Below are 19,822 nucleotides of genomic sequence, written 5' to 3'. Positions count from 1 at the left end.
CATTTGAGGAGCCCATTACGTTTTATTATGCTAAACCTGATCTTCTGTCACATAAATTACAGTTAAAGATCTTAATATTAAAGCCTCTTCGCTCGGAGATCATATTTCAAGCTTTGTTCAAACCAGACGGTAATGCTGGAATTGAACACAGAACACTCTGTCATCATTACCTACGATCTCAAAAGTATAATACGATTTTTGCTATATATGGTACAAAAATGCCTCTTGGTATAACACTGAATTATGGAGATATATTGATTTCTGCAGTATTTTGACAAAACAATAAAACTAAACCTGTTAGCCTCTAAACAGACACCCAGACATCCACCCGGCCATGATAGCGATGGTCATGAAGATAAAGGTCTCCTTAAGCCCAGTTCAGATAGGAAGCCACTCAAACCTGTGTCCATCTGGGCAGCTCCGGCTGCTTGCACTTTGGGGTGCTCCTTTCTCTTCTGGGGGCAGAACAGGAGAGGGGACGGAGCGCGGTTTGCCGTTGGGTGGGATGGGATCAGGCCAGCCTCCCTGCAGGTAAATAAGGCCCACACCTGCCCCCTGGGACCTCCGAGGGGATGCAGTGAATTAACACGCACACACGCGGTACTAACCTACCCTCGGGCCCGGCAGGTAGCAGTGCTCGGTGAACGGCGGCTGTCGAGATGGTGCGAGGAGGTTGCAGAGCCCGGTGCCTCCTGCCCACACGCGGCAGTGAACGAGGCAGCAGACCGCCAAGTTCGCACCGGCCCCGTCACCACCTTTCCTTGTGGCCCCGGGCAAATCACCCTGGTTTCCCAAGTCTCCGTCTCCCCGTCCAGAGAGAGGGATACTCTCGCCTGCCCGGCCAGCCTCAGGGGGCTGTTCGGGGCGACAACGCAGTACGAGATGTGACTGTACCTTTGCGAAGGGAAGGAGCCGCGCGTGCGGGGGTGATTAGCACTGTCAGCCTCGCGGTGTGACCCACCACGCACCCCCGGAGCGCTGTCCTTCCGAAGCAGGCACTGGGTCGGCACGGAGAGGGACGTCCCCGGGAATAAATCCGGGTGTCCTTTTCCCCGTGGAGTGCTGATGATAATGGCACCTCACCCACACAGCCAGCCTCCTCCCCCAGTCATAAGAACAACGCTGCCACCACAGAAGCTCACGTTTGTTGAGCCCCCACTGTGAGCCAAGCACCGGAACGGTGTTTTACACGGAATGGTTCTCCCAGTACTTTCTTACAACACGAGGGATCTGTGTTTCACGAATAAGGAAACTGAGGCCCAGGGAGGCTGAGCCTTGCTCAAGGGTCACGGCTGCTGAGCGGAAGCCCGGGGTTGGGACGTGAGTCTGCCTGGCCCGAGCTGGGCTCTCCCCACCGCGCCTCTCCTCTCTGGGTGCTTGCTCCTGGCTGTACCCATCCAGGCAGTCGCAGAACAGCCGAGATGGTGGATCACTGGGTGGGTGTTTAGTCGTCGTCGGAGACCGTCACTGAGCTCCAGATCACCAGACGCAGTCGTCCGGGCCCCTGCTCTGCACCGAGGGTTTGTTCACAGCCCAATCCCCAGATCCCCCAATCGCCAACCGGAATCAGCCCCCTGGCACCAGCCCATGGAGAACCCGAGCCTGGCAAACGCATCGAACTTGGACACGATTGCGGGCTGTGGGTTCTCTGGGGGCGGGGGTCCTCGGAGCAGGGGGACCAGGGTTTACTCGCGCCTGGCTGAGTGGGCGTGAGCAGTCCCACCTTCCGCGATTCTCGGGTCCCTCCTCTGTCAAGGTAGGACACGACAAGAAGTATCAGTGGCCACCACTCCTCCCTGACCAAACAGTCGTGCAGTGAAGTGAGGTCGTGGGTATGGGGCAGCTCGGCCCATCACCTGTTCCCAGGGGTGTGGGGTCCCACCTTGGTGCGGTCGCACAATCACAGCAGCCACACGTCCTGTCCCAGGGCAGGTTGCTCCACATCCGATACAAGGCCTCCGACCGCAGCACCGTCAACACCAGCGGGTGGCCTTGCACAGGGGCACCAGGGGGACTGTCTGCAGAATGCCACCAGCCGCATGTGACACACACACCCTTTCGAACACACCCGTGTCCTCCCGTTGTTCTCAGGACAAAACAGACTCAGCACCACCTGCAAGTCCCCCTGCCCCCCGGGCTGACCTCCAAGGAGACTTGACACACGCTGCCCCTCCGATCCCCCACCCCGGCTGCCGAGCTACCTCCTTGTCTCCCTGCAGAGTTCCTGATGGCATCGTGCTCACGAAAAGCCTTCCCCCAGAAACATGTGACACTGGGACCTCTATGCCTGAGTTCCTACCACAGTCATCACTGTGCATTTATGTGTCTGATTTGTTCATGTCTAGCTAGCTAGCTCTCTGCTCCCTGGGTGATAAATTCCATACAAGCAGGAGACGAGTCTGTTTTGCTACCACAGTGTAGCTCCAGAGTTCAGCACAGTGACTGGCACCCAGTAAATTCTCAATGTCACTGTCAGATTAGTTTATGGGTGTGAGCCAACATCCCTCCTCACCCCGATGCCTGTGCCTGTCATCCAGTTGAACAATATTGATGAACCGGCACCCACCTCCTACCGTACACAACATTCACCTGAAATGGATCACAGACCTCAGTGTACAAGCTAAGACCGAAATAATTCTACAAGAAAACAAAGACAAAAAAAATCTTCAGGATCCCAAAGTCTTTGAGGCTACAAAAAGGATGAACCCTAACAAAATCAAACCATAAATTGGTCTTCATCATATCGAAACACTTCTGTTCTGCTCTTCAAAAGAAACCCACTTCAATAAGGAAAAAGCACACCACAGACTGAGAGAAAAGATTTTAATGCATGTATCTAAAAGAGAGCTTATATTCTGAATACAGAAAGCACTCTTACCGCAAGATAAACCAACCAATAAATCAAGTGAACAGAAGACTCGAACAGGCACTTTGCAAAAGATGCACAAATGTCCCCCGAGCACATGGAAAGACTTTCAACAGCATTAGTTGTCAGAGACATGCAAATTCAAACCACATAAGATACCACTTTTTAACCACCAAAATGGCTAAAAATAAAGACAGATAATACTAAGTGTTGACAAGAATGTGAACTAACCAGAATTTTCATATACTGCTGGCATGGGAGTAAAAAGTCTAACGTGATGAAACTACTTTGGAAAACTACTTGACAGTATTTTGTACAGTTAATTATTCCCTCCACAGCCCAGGCATTTACCCAAGAGAAATGAAAGAATATGTCTTCATATGGACTTATGCGTGGATGTTTGTAGCTGCCTCATTCATAACAAAAACTGGAAATAACCAAAATGTCGATCAACAAGAGCACTGACAAACGGTGGTACATCCATAAAATGGAATACTAGTCAACAGCAAAAATGTCCAAAGTGCTTAGCAACAACATGAAAGAATCTCAAAAGCATGCTGATGAAAGAAGGCAGGCATAAAAGTGTACAAAATGTATGATGTAACTTACATGATGTTCATTCGAGAATAGGCCATTGTGGCTCAGTGGGTGGGCAATGACCCATGTACTAGGAGATTCCCAGTCAGGGCACATGCCCAGGATGTGGGCCCGATCCCCAGTAGGGGGCGTGCAGGAGGCAGCCAATCGATGTTCTCTCATCCATGTTTCTATCTCTCTCCTCCTCTCCCTTCATCTCTCTAAAAACCAATTTTAAAAAAGAGCAGGCAGCCCTCTGGAGAGACCCGGGTTCGGTTCCCGCTAAGGGCACGTACCTCGGTTGCAGTTTGTCCCCGGCCCTGGTTGGTCGTGCGGGTGGCAACCACTCGATGTGTCCCTTCACGTCGATGTTTCTCTCTCTCTCTCTTCCTCTCTCTCCCTCCCGCTCTGTCTGAACAAAAAATGCAAAGGTGTCCTCGGGTGAGGATAAAAAAAAGAAAAAAAGAGCAGACAAAATCAACCTACGCTAATAGAAATCAGGTCCTCAGTTGAGTGGGGCAGGAAGTGGGATAACGGAATTGCTCAGGAAGGGGTTGGTTAGAAGGCTGTAACCTTCATCAAAACCCATCAATGCTACATTTAAGACCTGTGCTCTTTCGGTATGTAGGTTATACCTCAGTAAAGTTGAAATGAAGACAGAAATACCTTGACTGAGCCCTCACTCTGCCACATGTCCTGCACTCCTGGAGGACAGGAAGGAGAGGACCTGGCCACTTCTCATCTCCACTGAACTTTAGTCAAACAGGAAATGGAATTTTTTTTTTATCCTCACCCAAGGACATTGCTCCATTTTTGCTCAGACAGAGTGGGAGGGAGAGAGAGAGAGAGACATCGACGTGAAAGGGACACATTGAGTGGTCGCCTCCCGCACAACCCCAACTGGGGCCGGGGACAAACTGCAACCGAGGTACGAGCCCTTAACGGGAACCAAACCCGGGTCTCTCTGGACCGTGGGCCGACGCTGTAACCGCTGAGCAGAACCGGCCAGGGCAGAGGTGGAATGTTTTAAAGGAACTGATTCATGCATGGAGTTGTATTTTTCAAACGGTAAAGGACTCAGCTTTCTCCTGCCCCTGTCTCCTTCCTTCCTCTCCATTCTCCACGGGAGAACCAGATCATCTTTGAAGTCACCATCCCAAGCATGCCCCTCCCTGCCCAGAACCTCCTCCTCCACACCCGCCCCATAAGAACGAGTTTCCCGGGCGTGTTCGTCTCCCCGGGCGACCCTAACAGATAACCACAGGCTGGGAGGCTCACATCAGAAAGTCATTCTCTCGGTCTGGAAGCCAAAGTCCAAAATCAAGGGCTCAGCAGAGCGGGGCTCCCCCTGGGGCTCTAGGGAGGACCTTCCTTGCTCCTCCCACTTCTGGTGGCTCTGGGCCTTCCTGGGCTGGTGGCTACACTACAGTCTCTCCTGCCCGTGTATCTCTTCTCCGGACGCTGAGCACTGCACTGACGACCCGCCCAGAGAATCCAGAACCATCGAGATCCTTAACTGCATCTGCAAAGACCCTTTTCCCACCAAGGTCACATTCCCCGGTCCCGAGGGTTAGGGCATGGGCGTACCTTTGACGCCACCATTCACCAGGACACTGTGGCGCTTCGCCCTGAAAGAGCACGTGTGTGCAGTGTGGAGCAGACCCCACAGGCGTCCAACCTTGCACACACAGAGCAGCGCAGCCAACCTGCACCCAGGTGGAGAAGCAGACCCTCACCAGCCCCCCAAGTGCCCTGGTGTCCCCTTCCAGTCACGGGCCCCTCCCGGCGTCTAACAGCACAGACTGGCTTTGCCCCTGGTCCTTTATGTCAGTGGAATTGACCCTGTGCTGTCCTGAGTCTGGCTTCTTCCTGCACGGGGTCCGAGGGTCACGCAGAGGGCTGCACGGAGCGGGGGACAGCACCCCCACTGCGCACCGGTCACCGTGTGGGAGCCCGCAGCCCACCCGCCCGCTCTCCAGCGGAGGGGCGTTGGCGGGACGGGTCTGGGTTCCAACCAGGAAGGCAGCTTTGAACACCCCCCTCCCGTACCCCCTCCCGTAGGTTTCCTGGTGCACATGCGCACGCGGCTGTGTGTGGAGCGTGACCAGGAGTGGGCTTGCGGGGCGCGGCGGGGCTCAGCGCTGGGAAACAGAGCCGCCGCCTGCCCGAGTGGACGCAGGTCCGCGCACGCCCACGAGCAAGCCGTCTGCCCGCCCTTCTCGGCCCAGCCCTGCTGGGTGTGGGGCAGGCCGCTTCCACTCTGCCTTGTGTACTCTCGTTCAGGGCGTCTTCCCGCGAACGTCAGCTCTGCTACGGACCGCACGTTCCGTGCCTCCAGATTCCCGTGCTGAAGGCCTGCCTGGCAACGGGTGGTATTTGGAGGTGAGGCTTTGTGGGTGCTGAGGTCATGGGGGCGGGGCTCAGGGGCCGGGAGGGGTGAGAGGGACCGTCCCCAGCCTGCCAGGACACACACAGGGAGCAGGCGGCCCTGCAGGGTCCAGGAAGCAGGCTCTCACCCGACCCCGACCTGCCAGCACCTGGGTCCTGGGCTTCGGGCTCCGGAGCTGAGAGGCGGGGAGACTGTGTGTAAGCCCCGTGGGGGCTGCTTGTCACAGCAGCTCAGGCGACTAAGACCAGGTCTTTGCCCTGTGCCGACTCTCCCTTTCGATTGGTGCCTTTCGTCCTGTTTAGGAGTCTTTGCTTGTCCCCAGACCCCTGCCTCCTGCCACCCTGCTGCTGTCCACCGGGTGCCCACCGCTCCAGGACCTCAGCACTGCTTCCCTCCCTGACACCCCTCGGCCCCGCGTAGCTCTGCACACCTCTGACAGGCTCTGTCCGCCTCAAATGCTCACCTGTCCCTCCTCTGGTGAAAAGTCTCCTTTCATCCCTCAAGGACCAGTTCGAATGCCTCCTCTTCCGTGCTGGCCGGAGCCGCCCAACTCCATCCCTCCTACACAGACCACAGAGCACCAGCCACCTGGCCTCTGGGCGTCCGCCCCGCTGGCGCCCTGCTCGGGGTCTCCCGTGTCCTCCACACACCCGACTCCTGCTCAGTGATCGCGGTAACCACGCCTGGCTTTTCCTGTGTCCACATCCGCATAGTCCTGGGGGTCACTGGGAAGACACGGTGTCCGTGTGACATGGGAGCCGGGACAGTGTTGCCCCCGCCGGGAGGCGTTCCCTCCTCCCACAAGGCTGGCCAGGCGCCTCAGTTCTGGTTCCTGTGATTCCGACGTGAACGTCTCCCGCCGTTCGAAGGCAGCCCGAGTTGCGGGGATGGGGTGAGGGGCTGTGCGTGACTGCGCCCGAACAGGACATACATCCCCTCCCCAGCGAGCAGCCGTTTCCCCGCCAGGCGCCGGGACTCTGCCCCAGCCTGTCCGCAGCACGGGGCTCGCCCGGCGAACACCCAGAGCCCCCACCCCGTCTCGGGTTTCATTTTGGCATTTTAGAGTTCCCCATTTCATTAAGAGAGAGATTTTCTTTAAAAATAATTTTTTTTCCTAAGTATATATCCTTTTTTCCATTACAACGGAGAAGAAGGGTCATGAGCCTCCCTGATGGAGGCATAAATACTACATTCCAGGGGTGGAATGGTTTGCCTCCCACTTTGCAGAATCCCCTCGGGGGAAATCTCACCCGGCCGCAGCGGCCTCGCTCTCCTCGCGTGTTTGCAGAAACGCGCCCCAGGAGTCGCATGGCTCTCTCTCCGTTTCAAACGCGCGGCCGCTCTCGGGGTGCACTTGACCGGCCACGCTGAAGGGCTGCTTAGGAGAGGCCGCGGCGACTCCGCACTCCACAGTGGCCCTCTTCCGGGCCAGTCGGGAGATCGAGCCCTTTTTCTGTTGGGGGAAAAACATTCACCAGTGTATGAGGAGGTCTCCGAGGGAGACAGCTCTCCCTGTCGCTCAAGAAGTACACGGTATCTTTCTTTCAAGAGACTTAAATGACGGTCTCACTTCTTTCTCTCTCTGTCTCTGTCTCTCTCTCCCTGTCTCTCTCTCCCTGTCTCTCTCTCCCTGTCTCTCTCTCCCTGCCTCTCCCTGCCTCTCCCTGTCTCTCTCTCCCTGTCTCTCCCTGTCTCTCTCTCCCTGTCTCTCCCTGTCTCTCTCTCCCTGTCTCTCTCCCTGTCTCTCCCTCCCTGTCTCTCCCTCCCTGTCTCTCCCTCCCTGTCTCTCCCTCCCTGTCTCTCTCTCCCTGTCTCTCCCTGTCTCTCCCTGTCTCTCTCTCCCTGTCTCTCCCTGTCTCTCTCTCCCTGTCTCTCTCTCCCTGTCTCTCCCTGTCTCTCTCTCCCTGTCTCTCTCTCCCTGTCTCTCTCTCCCTGTCTCTCCCTGTCTCTCTCTCCCTGTCTCTCTCCCTGTCTCTCCCTGTCTCTCTCTCCCTGTCTCTCTCTCCTTGTCTCTCTCTCCCTGTCTCTCTCTCCCTGTCTCTCTCTCCCTGTCTCTCTCTCCCTGTCTCTTCCTGTCTCTCTCTCCCACTCCCAGCTGTCCACATGACCCCCGAGGACAGCCCTTCTGGAAACACCTCCGCAGGCGCTCAGCCCCCGGGAGACCGCTCGCCGCCCTCACCTGTACCGGACGGTGTTTGCCCTGTGCCCCTCTCGAGGGCTGCTTCTTCTTCAGGCACATGTGCTAACTGGCAGCTGTTCATTATGTGAAAAGATAATTTCATGGAAATGCCGGGTTTGAAAGCGGCCCACCCAGCACACCCACTGCTGAACAGGAGGCTGTGGGATCTCTGCTTTGTTGCTCCTACATGAGTAAAGCAATTAGTGGACCCCGCTGATTGAATGAAAAATGCATCGTCATTGCTTCAGCCCATCAACGGCCACTGGACTTGCTGGCCGAGGGACAGCGGCCTCTGTGACGCACCCTCTCTGTTCACCGCCCTGATAAGCGCTGGAGCTGGGGCCGCGGTTCACAGGGTCCTCAGACGGGGCCTGGGGGTCCTTTCTCCGAGAGCAGAGAACGGCACCGTGACTTGGACCATCCAGGGAAAAACAGGAGCCAGAAGAGAAAATCTATGTCTGTCTAGTTCTGCAGACCAGGACCTGGCCCGAGGAGTCCAGAGCGCTGGGGAGGAGCCCCCTTCCAGCCTGGGGTTTGTGCCATGGGGCTCTTCTCATGGGGACATGATGATCCCCACGCAGGAGAAAGATGGGGTGGGCTCCCAGGTATGTCTTCTCAGTGGTCTCTAAGAAGATGCTCAAGAAGGATTAAGGATGGAGATGAGGTTCTGGCCAGGCCCGTCCACACCATGCACGGAACGCACACCTGATTGCACCCCAAGTGCCCCGTGCCCAGGGGTGCTGGCCCGTCACGCAAGCTCAGGTGGAAATGGAGTATGCACAGCCCACCAACCTAGACCTTGTGCCACAGCTGCAGGTGAGCTCAGGACAAACCGTGACCCCAAGCGTGACACAGCCCCAGGTCGAGGCACACTGAGATGGAACCCTGGCCCTGCTTACACAGACCCCCATCTGACACGGGGAACCGGCCCAGCTGAGAGGGACACCCTCCCGAGCACTCTGCAGCGTGCTTGCTCGAAGTCCCACACGCGGAGTGATTTTGATAATAACCTTGCGGGGATGGTCTTATCACCTCCCTTCCTGGAAGGGGGAACTGCAGCCCCCCAAAGCTGGCTGCTGTGCCAGGGAGCACACTGGCACCGGCTCTCCTGCTCCCAGCCCAAGCCCTCACCACCTGAAGTGCCCAGCATGCCAACAGGCGCATGGCAAGTGTCCCTGGCATCAGCTGTCATTGTGATCGTTCTTGTCTTGCTGTAGTTGTCGTCATGGTATCTCCACGCTGTGACTTGCTCTGCTGAACCAAAAGGACCTCCAGTTTCGTCTCGGGGGGACCTCCAGCCACCAGCCGCCCCCATTCCCGGAAGCCTCCAGGTTTCCCAGGGGACCCAGTGGTCGTCCTCATCTTCATCTCCCTTCCATCCACACCAGGCGTTCGAGTGGACTACTCAGATCCACTCCTGAAAGCGGCCGGAGAGTGGCATGCAGGCCACCGGCCGAGGACTGTCTCAGCCACGCGGCCTTTCTGGCCTCCCCATAGAAATCCGCTGAGACACTTGTAGGGTAGCACCAGGAACACACACACACACACACGTGCTATATTGAGGACTGGGACCGGACCAGGAACTACACACACACACACACACACACACATGTGCTATATTGAGGACTGGGACCGGACCAGGAACTACACACACACACACACACACACACACACACGTGCTATATTGAGGACTGGGACCGGACCAGGAACTACACACACACACACACACACACACACGTGCTATATTGAGGACTGGGACCGGACCAGGAACTACACACACACACACACACACACACGTGCTATATTGAGGACTGGGACCAGACCAGGAACTACACACACACACACACACACACACGTGCTATATTGAGGACTGGGACCGGACCAGGAACTACACACACACACACACACACACGTGCTATATTGAGGACTGGGACCAGACCAGGAACTACACACACACACACACACACACGTGCTATATTGAGGACTGGGACCAGACCAGGAACTACACACACACACACACACACACACACACGTGCTATATTGAGGACTGGGACCGGACCAGGAACTACACACACACACACACACACACACGTGCTATATTGAGGACTGGGACCAGACCAGGAACTACACACACACACACACACACACACGTGCTATATTGAGGACTGGGACCAGACCAGGAACTACACACACACACACACACACACACACACGTGCTATATTGAGGACTGGGACCAGACCAGGAACTACACACACACACACACACACACACACGTGCTATATTGAGGACTGGGACCGGACCAGGAACTACACACACACACACACACACACACACGTGCTATATTGAGGACTGGGACCAGACCAGGAACTACACACACACACACACACACACACGTGCTATATTGAGGACTGGGACCGGACCAGGAACTACACACACACACACACACACATGTGCTATATTGAGGACTGGGACCGGACCAGGAACTACACACACACACACACACACACACACGTGCTATATTGAGGACTGGGACCAGACCAGGAACTACACACACACACACACACGCTATATTGAGGACTGGGACCGGACCAGGAACTACACACACACACACACACACACACACACGTGCTATATTGAGGACTGGGACCGGACCAGGAACTACACACACACACACACACACACACACGTGCTATATTGAGGACTGGGACCAGACCAGGAACTACACACACACACACACACACACGTGCTATATTGAGGACTGGGACCAGACCAGGAACTACACACACACACACACACACACACGTGCTATATTGAGGACTGGGACCGGACCAGGAACTACACACACACACACACACACACACGTGCTATATTGAGGACTGGGACCAGACCAGGAACTACACACACACACACACACACGTGCTATATTGAGGACTGGGACCAGACCAGGAACTACACACACACACACACACACACACACACACACACGCTATATTGAGGACTGGAACCAGACCAGGAACTACACACACACACACACACACACACACACACGCTATATTGAGGACTGGGACCAGACCAGGAACTACACACACACACACACACACACACACGTGCTATATTGAGGACTGGGACCGGACCAGGAACTACACACACACACACACACACACACACACGTGCTATATTGAGGACTGGGACCAGACCAGGAACTACACACACACACACACACACACGTGCTATATTGAGGACTGGGACCGGACCAGGAACTACACACACACACACACACACATGTGCTATATTGAGGACTGGGACCGGACCAGGAACTACACACACACACACACACACACACACGTGCTATATTGAGGACTGGGACCAGACCAGGAACTACACACACACACACACACGCTATATTGAGGACTGGGACCGGACCAGGAACTACACACACACACACACACACACACACACGTGCTATATTGAGGACTGGGACCGGACCAGGAACTACACACACACACACACACACACACGTGCTATATTGAGGACTGGGACCAGACCAGGAACTACACACACACACACACACACACACGTGCTATATTGAGGACTGGGACCAGACCAGGAACTACACACACACACACACACACACACGTGCTATATTGAGGACTGGGACCGGACCAGGAACTACACACACACACACACACACATGTGCTATATTGAGGACTGGGACCGGACCAGGAACTACACACACACACACACACACACACGTGCTATATTGAGGACTGGGACCAGACCAGGAACTACACACACACACACACACACGTGCTATATTGAGGACTGGGACCAGACCAGGAACTACACACACACACACACACACACACACACACACGCTATATTGAGGACTGGAACCAGACCAGGAACTACACACACACACACACACACACACACACACACGCTATATTGAGGACTGGGACCAGACCAGGAACTACACACACACACACACACACACACACGTGCTATATTGAGGACTGGGACCGGACCAGGAACTACACACACACACACACACACACACACACGTGCTATATTGAGGACTGGGACCAGACCAGGAACTACACACACACACACACACACACACGTGCTATATTGAGGACTGGGACCGGACCAGGAACTACACACACACACACACACACATGTGCTATATTGAGGACTGGGACCGGACCAGGAACTACACACACACACACACACACACACACGTGCTATATTGAGGACTGGGACCAGACCAGGAACTACACACACACACACACACGCTATATTGAGGACTGGGACCGGACCAGGAACTACACACACACACACACACACAAACACACGTGCTATATTGAGGACTGGGACCGGACCAGGAACTACACACACACACACACACACACACGTGCTATATTGAGGACTGGGACCAGACCAGGAACTACACACACACACACACACACACACGTGCTATATTGAGGACTGGGACCAGACCAGGAACTACACACACACACACACACACACACGTGCTATATTGAGGACTGGGACCGGACCAGGAACTACACACACACACACACACACACACGTGCTATATTGAGGACTGGGACCAGACCAGGAACTACACACACACACACACACACACACACACACACGCTATATTGAGGACTGGAACCAGACCAGGAACTACACACACACACACACACACACACACACGCTATATTGAGGACTGGGACCAGACCAGGAACTACACACACACACACACACACACACACACACGCTATATTGAGGACTGGGACCAGAAAATTCGGAGAAGGCACACGGTGGCGTCTTCCCATCTGAAGAGCGATGCGACCTGGGTGGTGATACCCGCCGACCCTGCGGCGGAGCAAGGACCTGGGGCCCGTCCCTCGCTGCCACCACAACCCCAACAGCAACGGGCCAAACACTCTCTGGGCGAATTAACACAGACTGGCCTTGATTTCTTTTCTTCTCAGCTGCCGATATGAATTATTTAGTGCTTCTAAAATGAGGGGGCATTTCCAATGCCTGTGGTAGTGACCTTCCAGATGGACGTCCATCACCGTTGGAGACATGTGGCCAACTGGGTGCTGTAATAGTGGCCATACGTCAGCGAGGCCCTGCTCTCCTGGGGGGCGCTGTGATGCCCGTCAGAGCTAGATGGGGGTGCTCTGTGCAGTCTCGGTCAGACCTGGCCGTCGGCATGTCCCCGCCAGTGCCCGAGGACAGGGCCTTCCAGCAGGGCCTTCCTTGGTGTCTGTCATCTGCACATTCGCAGGAGAGAAGGTAGGAGGCTATGAAAGTTCTGCCCGGGGCCCCGGTTTCCAGGTCAGACGGACTATGTTACTCCAACCTCTGAGTCTGAGCCACTGAGAAGTGGCTTGAACTACATTATGATTGTGCAACATTGATGAACTTTAAAAGATCTTCCCGATTGAACGCTCGGGAAAGGCTGTATTCTCTCCTCCCCTCTTGAAGACTCTCACTGCGCCTCCGCTGTAAAGGCTCTGACAAGTCCTGCAGTTTAAAAAGAAAACCTGTTTAACAACTTACGTAACCCACCTTTTCCCCACTTCCCTGACCACTAAATATTTTGTGAAGAAATATCTTTTCACCTACAAGACTCCTGCATCCCACTGTCCTCGTTCTGGGAAATGCTGAGCAGGTGGCCACTTTGGTCCTTCCTGATGCTGACACTCTGGACTCCAGAGCACGGCCACGCGTCCCCTCGAAGGTACCATACAATGTGGCTCCACTAAAAGGCTCTGTGTCGTGGCGAGTTCCCTGGGGGTGGGTCAGGACCCTTTGCTCTTCGTTGGTGGCAGCCGTCCTCCACTACCATGCAGATAAAGGCAGCTTGTCGGGGTATAAGGAACACCGGGGTGGGGTAGCCCACAGTGGAAGGTGAGCTGAAGAGTCAGTCCCTTGGGGGTTGAATCTGCAATCCAGTTGTGTGTTGGCAGGCGGGTGGGGTGAGGGGAGGGTCTTTCCCAACTTCTGTTTGTCTTCCTTTCCACCCTCTCCACCCCGCCCCGTCCTACCTGTCCCATCCATGCAGCCGCTTGGTCTCTGCTTCTCCGGGCTGGTCCCCACCCCTCTGACACAGGGGTGGTAGCATGAGGGCTAGCAGCCCCAGCTGAGCCTGCCCAACAGAGAGAGTTTTGTTCTTCTGCCATCTTCTTATGGGCCCAGGGCAGGCCACTGCCGCACAACGGCCTGGTAGGTCGTCTACTCCAAAAGGGACTGGCAACCTCGCCAGGCGCAGCTGGGACCGTGCACAGGGAGATTGGGACAGGTGATTTTCGGACTGTGACTTGATGGTGTCTGAGACTCCTCCAGGAGCGGGGCTGGGGCCAGAGGCGAGAGGAACAGCAGGGGGAGCCTGAGCGTCACTAGGGAGCTGGAACCGAGGAACCGAGCCGGGTCCCTGTGCAGGGTCCGGGCCGCCCACAGGGCACCAGGCAGCGTGGGTCTAGTTGGCGCAGCGACATGCGTGGCGAAGATGGAAGCACCCCCGGCCGTACACTAAGGCCGCTCTGCATCCCCTGACGGACAGAGCAGCCTCGCCGTTCTCCCTGGACCCCAGGAAGCAGTTCAAGTGGGAAGAGACACTGGGCTTGGCTGGCAGGGAACATGGCCAGTCCATGTTCAGAGGATTTTCATTCGAAAACTCCGTGATCTGGGCTTCGGGTTCAGGGGCAGACACCCGGGCACACTTTTGAAAAGCTCTCTGCAGAACAAGACCTCCCCACCTTTGATCGGCATGGGCTCACCCAGCTGACAAGGTGGGGTCACCCTCATGTCGGCCTGGGCGTTTTTGCATGTGACATTTCCCTCGTTGTGTGACCCCTAGTCACCCAGAGATGCGGACCCGGGCCTGGTCTACTCCGACAGCACTGGGGGTGGGCTGGCCGCTCAGTGGGGCCTCAGAAGGCGAGCAGAGGGCCAAGGGGAGGAACGGGGACCCGAGGCCGGCTCCAGAGCTCTGGCCGCAGCATCGCTCAGCCTGCCAGAGGGCGCCTCCAAACCAAGGACGCGTTGCTAGACGTGTCAACCGCAGGGAGATGAACAGCGAACATTTTTAAACACCTAGAACCACACATGGATGAATCAGCCCGAATGCGGCGAGCTGCCGGTCTGCGCTGGAGCCTTGGGAACTGCTGAGTCGCCCTCCCACCCCACCTGTCAGCATTCCTGGGTCGGGGGCTTCCTAAGTGGAAGCACAGCAACATGCCAGCTCTCGGGGGAACCGAGCAATTGTAGCCTAAGGACTGGGTTCTGGCACACGGAGCCGATCAGCAGGACCTCGGTCTGAAGCGTCTGCTGCTTTTGTGTGGTTCGAACCTGTAAAGGTGAAATTCTCCCCTCCACCTGTCCTGGCTTGGCTCTGATGCAAAGCTGCTGCCCACCCCACCCCCACCCTACCCCCACCGCACCCCCACCCCCACGCGGGAAGCAAGAGAGGGGCTGCGCTCGGGCAGCTGCAGGTCAACCCACCGGCCCTGTTCTTGGGCCCGACTCCGGGAAGCAGGGACGTGTGGGCACGAGGGCTCCACCTTTGTCCCACCCAGAGACTGGAAAGAGAACTCACAGGAGGACACGGACATGTACCTAACACCTCTGTTCCCAAAGAACCTCACTGACAACCACCCAGCAGCGGCGGGCACAGCGTCGTCCCCGCCCTCGGGAGCCCGAGGGACTTGCCCTCAGGAGCGGGGCTGGGATTCAAACTCAGATTCCCAGCTGCTTTCACGCTGCAGCAGGGAAAACTCACCTTCCAAGCTGGTTCTCCTTGCTGCGCGACAACCCTTTCCCACAAAGCGAGCATCAGGCTGAGCTCAGGCAGCAGGAACAAAGAGAGAGTCATCCTGTGGCCTCTGGGAAACAGCCAGAGCCCCCCTGCTTCTGGCAGCCAGTCAGGGGTGCAGCCCAGGAAAACGCGGGGGCGGGAACCGGAGCCCCAAGAAGCAAAGTGGAGACAATGAAGTCTGGTGAGAGAACAGGCCTGCTGTCGATGCGGCTCCGGCAATGGCCCAAGTGCTTGTCTGCTCAGCAGAACTAAATGGAAAACTCCAGAAATCCTTTTGCATGTCAGCAGCATTCACAAGGGCCTCCCTGGGCTCAGACCCCACCCCCGGAAATGTGGACAGTGGATGTGATCGGAGCGAAGGTGCAGAGAAGTACTGGTCAGCAAAGGCCCAAAGGGTGGGGATGGGGAGAAGACAGCCATCTGACTGCACCACTACTAACAACACTAAACAAATGACCAGTGTGCAAAGTGACACGGTGCAAGCTACAATTGTGCCCATTTTATAGGTGAGGAAAAGCCTATGCAAAGTCCCAAAGCTGGGGCCTGTAGCAACCAGCATCCAAATCAATACAGTCCGACTTCAGGGACCCCATCCTTCAGCTCTGGAGCCCAGATCTTGACAATAGCAGGAACGCAGAGAGCACGTAACCCCTCCACATTCTCTCTGTTCCTAATGATCCCGGACCCCGAGGGGACTTGAAGCTCCAGAGCCTCAAGAGGCCTTGAGCCTTGAGCCCGGCCTTCCCTGGGTGACCTGCACTGTTCCTGTCCCATACAGCACAGCACAGGTGTCCCGTGAGCCCTCCATTAGCCCCCACACCCAGAGAGGGAGAGAGGGGTGCACGGCTCACCCTAGCTGCCCGGAGTGTTGTTAGATCCTGACTTGGCCTCCTCAGGCCTCTCTGAGAGGCAAACAAAGCACCCCTTCCTCGGCCTCCCCGCCCCGGCCTCCCGCCGGCGCCCCACGTCCCGCCACCCACCTCCAGGCACGGGCTCCTCAGCCGTGTTTGCACACCGCCCTGCACAGCTGCCCGCAGACGCCAGTCCCGCATGCTATCCTCTGCCTTTATCCTCTTAGCATAATGTGTAGCTTCATTAACCAGCCAGATGAATCATTTAGTCATTGGAGCTAATGAATTTAATTTTCCACGTTCTATTTTTTATAATAAAACACAGCCATAATGTGCCCATAGTTCAAGGAAGGCTCCAAGTTGTTGTCTGGAGTCAAGGTGAGGCCAAGAGCAGAACATGGCAGTCGGGGGAGGAGCTCACCCCTCTCCCTGACCCCTTGTGCTTTCTCTGGAGTTTCTCAGGCACTGAGCCCAGATGGGTCATTTCCCTTCTTTCTACAGAGGATGAAACCGAAGCCAGAAGGAGGTTTCGGTTTTCTTTTTGTGATACAATATTACCACGATGGCAGCCTTCCTGATAGTCAGTGTGAAGAAGAGGGGTCACGCACAGAAAGTACACAATGTGTCAAGTCATTGAGGAGGCGTCCCTGAATCAGCGAGATGAACAACCACAAAAGAATCAACTTGTCTTGGAAGGATTTTCTCCCAAGAACTCGACTCCCCTGCATTCAAGTGACCTGGACTGAAAATACACATCTCTTTTCTTACTCCCTCTTACTAAACACCACGCAACCCAGGGCCGAGCCAGTCTCTGAGATCTCGGGTGGGGAGCAGGGCTTCGTGAGTGGCACCCCCGCCCGGCTGCAGGGCTGACAGGCACCAGTCGGGGGCCTTGTGACCACCCGACTACCTGGGGCCTCGTCCCTGATTCACAGAGCCGGCTGCCAAGCAAAATGCAGTTAATTTATTGTGAGTTTTATTCGGTATATAAAAGGGAAGCAGGAATGACTAGCCGTTCGTTGCTCAAGATACATTTCATCCGGGACCCAGAGCAGATTCCAAGCGGATGAGGCTTGTTAATTTCCCTCCCCGCCACATTCTTCTCTGCATTTCTGAGGCAGAAGCCACGGGCTCTCGTCTGAAATGGCTGGGATGAAAAGGCACCCCCCCCCCCCAACAGTTACATTAACCACTTTGTCCTTTTAATTCATCTAATTACATGCAAGGAAAAAGCTGCTGCCTGAGAGGCTCGGCTCCTCAGAGCGCACGCAGCACCGCTGGGCCATTGCTCCGGGCTTTTTGTTGTCTTATTAGGGGTGCTTTTGTTCCGAGAGATGGTTAAAGCCATTTTCAGCAGCCAGCGAGATGAAGCAGTTTCAATAAGGATACAATGTACTTGTTTAAATTACCTTTCAAAATGCTCGAAACCATTAAGGGGGAGGTGCTGCAAATAAAAGTTGGATTTTTTGTTATAATGTTTTACCCTAATAACAGCTTTTATTTTATTATAATCCATTAGTTGACAATATTATTCTATAGATTATTAGGCAGCAATTTTGTTATTTTATCACACTTTCAGCACTCACTCACCAGGCCAGGATCCACAAATCTCAGTATAATATGCTTTCAATTCTGTTAAAATCTCTATTTAACTGATTTGGCTGCGGAACATCTTGGCAAATGTGTTTTTAATTTTGTTCTAATTAACTTGACAGTTGACAGAACTCAACAGTGGTGAAATGGTGTCCCCCTTTTTCCAGGGTCCCTGTAGCCCATTCCCCAATCCTTTTTCCTGTCTCCAGTCCTAACTGGCAAGATGTCCGAGGTAACACCCAGGAGAAGGGTCTTTCCTCTCTGTCCAAAGTATAGGGCATTTTTTAAGAAAACGATTTTTCTTCAAATCTGGCTTTCCTCTTTATCTGGAAAAAGGTTCTGGGGGTTTTCAAAAATGGCTCATTCCTACAGGTATGGGTCCCAAAAGATGAAATAAAGGCAAAGCAAGCAGACGGGAGGTGTTTGTGCTGCCCGGGGAGATTCTCTGAAGGAGCTTCTGTCCCACGTGGGCTCCATGGGGAACAGCCTTTGGTGCTCTGCTTTGGGGGCGCACCTGGGGAGAGCAACTTTAAGACGACTTCACCTTGCTGTTAAACAATTGCAAACTCTCCCTGCGATCTGGGGAGTTGTGCTCCGGCCGCCACCCCAAGGTGCCTGCCATCGGCCCCTCCGCTTCCGGAACCCGGCAGCGTCTCAGAACCCGGCTTCCTGAGCCCAGGACCCGCAGGGCTGCAGGTGGTCCTCGGGCCCAGAGCGACAACTCTGCCCACTGTTTACAGACATGGGCATCCCGGAGTCTGCATGGACACCTCGAGGTGACTGAGTGGGCGACCACAGCTGGGAGTGGAGTGGGCACAGCTCTTCCCATCAGTCATCTGCATCTTTCTTACGCTCCTGTGTCCTCCCTCGCTGTGTGTCTCTCTGTATCTCTCTTTCTCTGTCTGTCTCTCTTTCTCCTCTTCCCTGCCTTTCTCCTCAGATGTTACGAATTTTGCTCATCACTGGAAATTCTCTGAATCCACATTACTACCGCTTATTATGCTTCTGCTCCATTATGAAGAATGTCCGTCCTTCCAGGGCCCGCAGGGAGAAACCCCTACAACCTCCACTTCGTGTTCAGACACCAGCTCGGGGCTCCAGGTCCTGGGACGCCCGAGGCGCCAGCCAGCGAGGACAGACTGCCGCTGCCCACACGGCTGCCAGCTCCCAGCCACGCCCTTCTGGAGACTTCCTTGGAGACGGTTCTGGGTCTGCCCCAAAATCAACATGGCCTTTGTTCTAGTCTTTACATCTGCATTTTGAGTTTTTCTTTTTATTTAAGACAAGGATGTTGCTACAGAAGTATCTGGCATAGACCAGTAAACTAAAGCAAGCGTTTGGTGTGGGTGTTTTAAATGATACTATGTTTCAAATGAACAAAACATAAATGCCTAGAACAGTCATTTTCCTGGGAAGCAATTTTCCTCCCCAGAGGACATGTGGCAGGGTCTGGGGACATGTTTGATTGTGACAACTGGGAAAGTGTCACTGGCATCTAGAGGGTAGAGGCTGGGGTGCTGCCAAACACCCCACAGT

At 55.0% G+C, this 19,822-nt stretch overlaps 1 long non-coding RNA gene across 1 annotated transcript; it reads right to left on the bottom strand.

Moving 5' to 3' along the window:
• Positions 1–411: 411 nt before the first annotated feature.
• Positions 412–7,282, bottom strand: LOC118632556. Its single transcript, XR_004960043.1, has 3 exons — positions 7,082–7,282; positions 6,295–6,556; positions 412–525 (listed from the first exon to the last, which is right to left on the bottom strand). It is a non-coding gene; the product is annotated as an uncharacterized LOC118632556 (long non-coding RNA).
• Positions 7,283–19,822: the final 12,540 nt, after the last annotated feature.

Source organism: Molossus molossus, unplaced genomic scaffold (assembly GCF_014108415.1).
Source record: "Molossus molossus isolate mMolMol1 unplaced genomic scaffold, mMolMol1.p scaffold_m16_p_17, whole genome shotgun sequence".
Classification (NCBI taxonomy): domain Eukaryota; kingdom Metazoa; phylum Chordata; class Mammalia; order Chiroptera; family Molossidae; genus Molossus; species Molossus molossus.
Note: the sequence above shows the minus strand (reverse complement) of the source record. Positions and strands in the feature narration are given on the sequence as shown.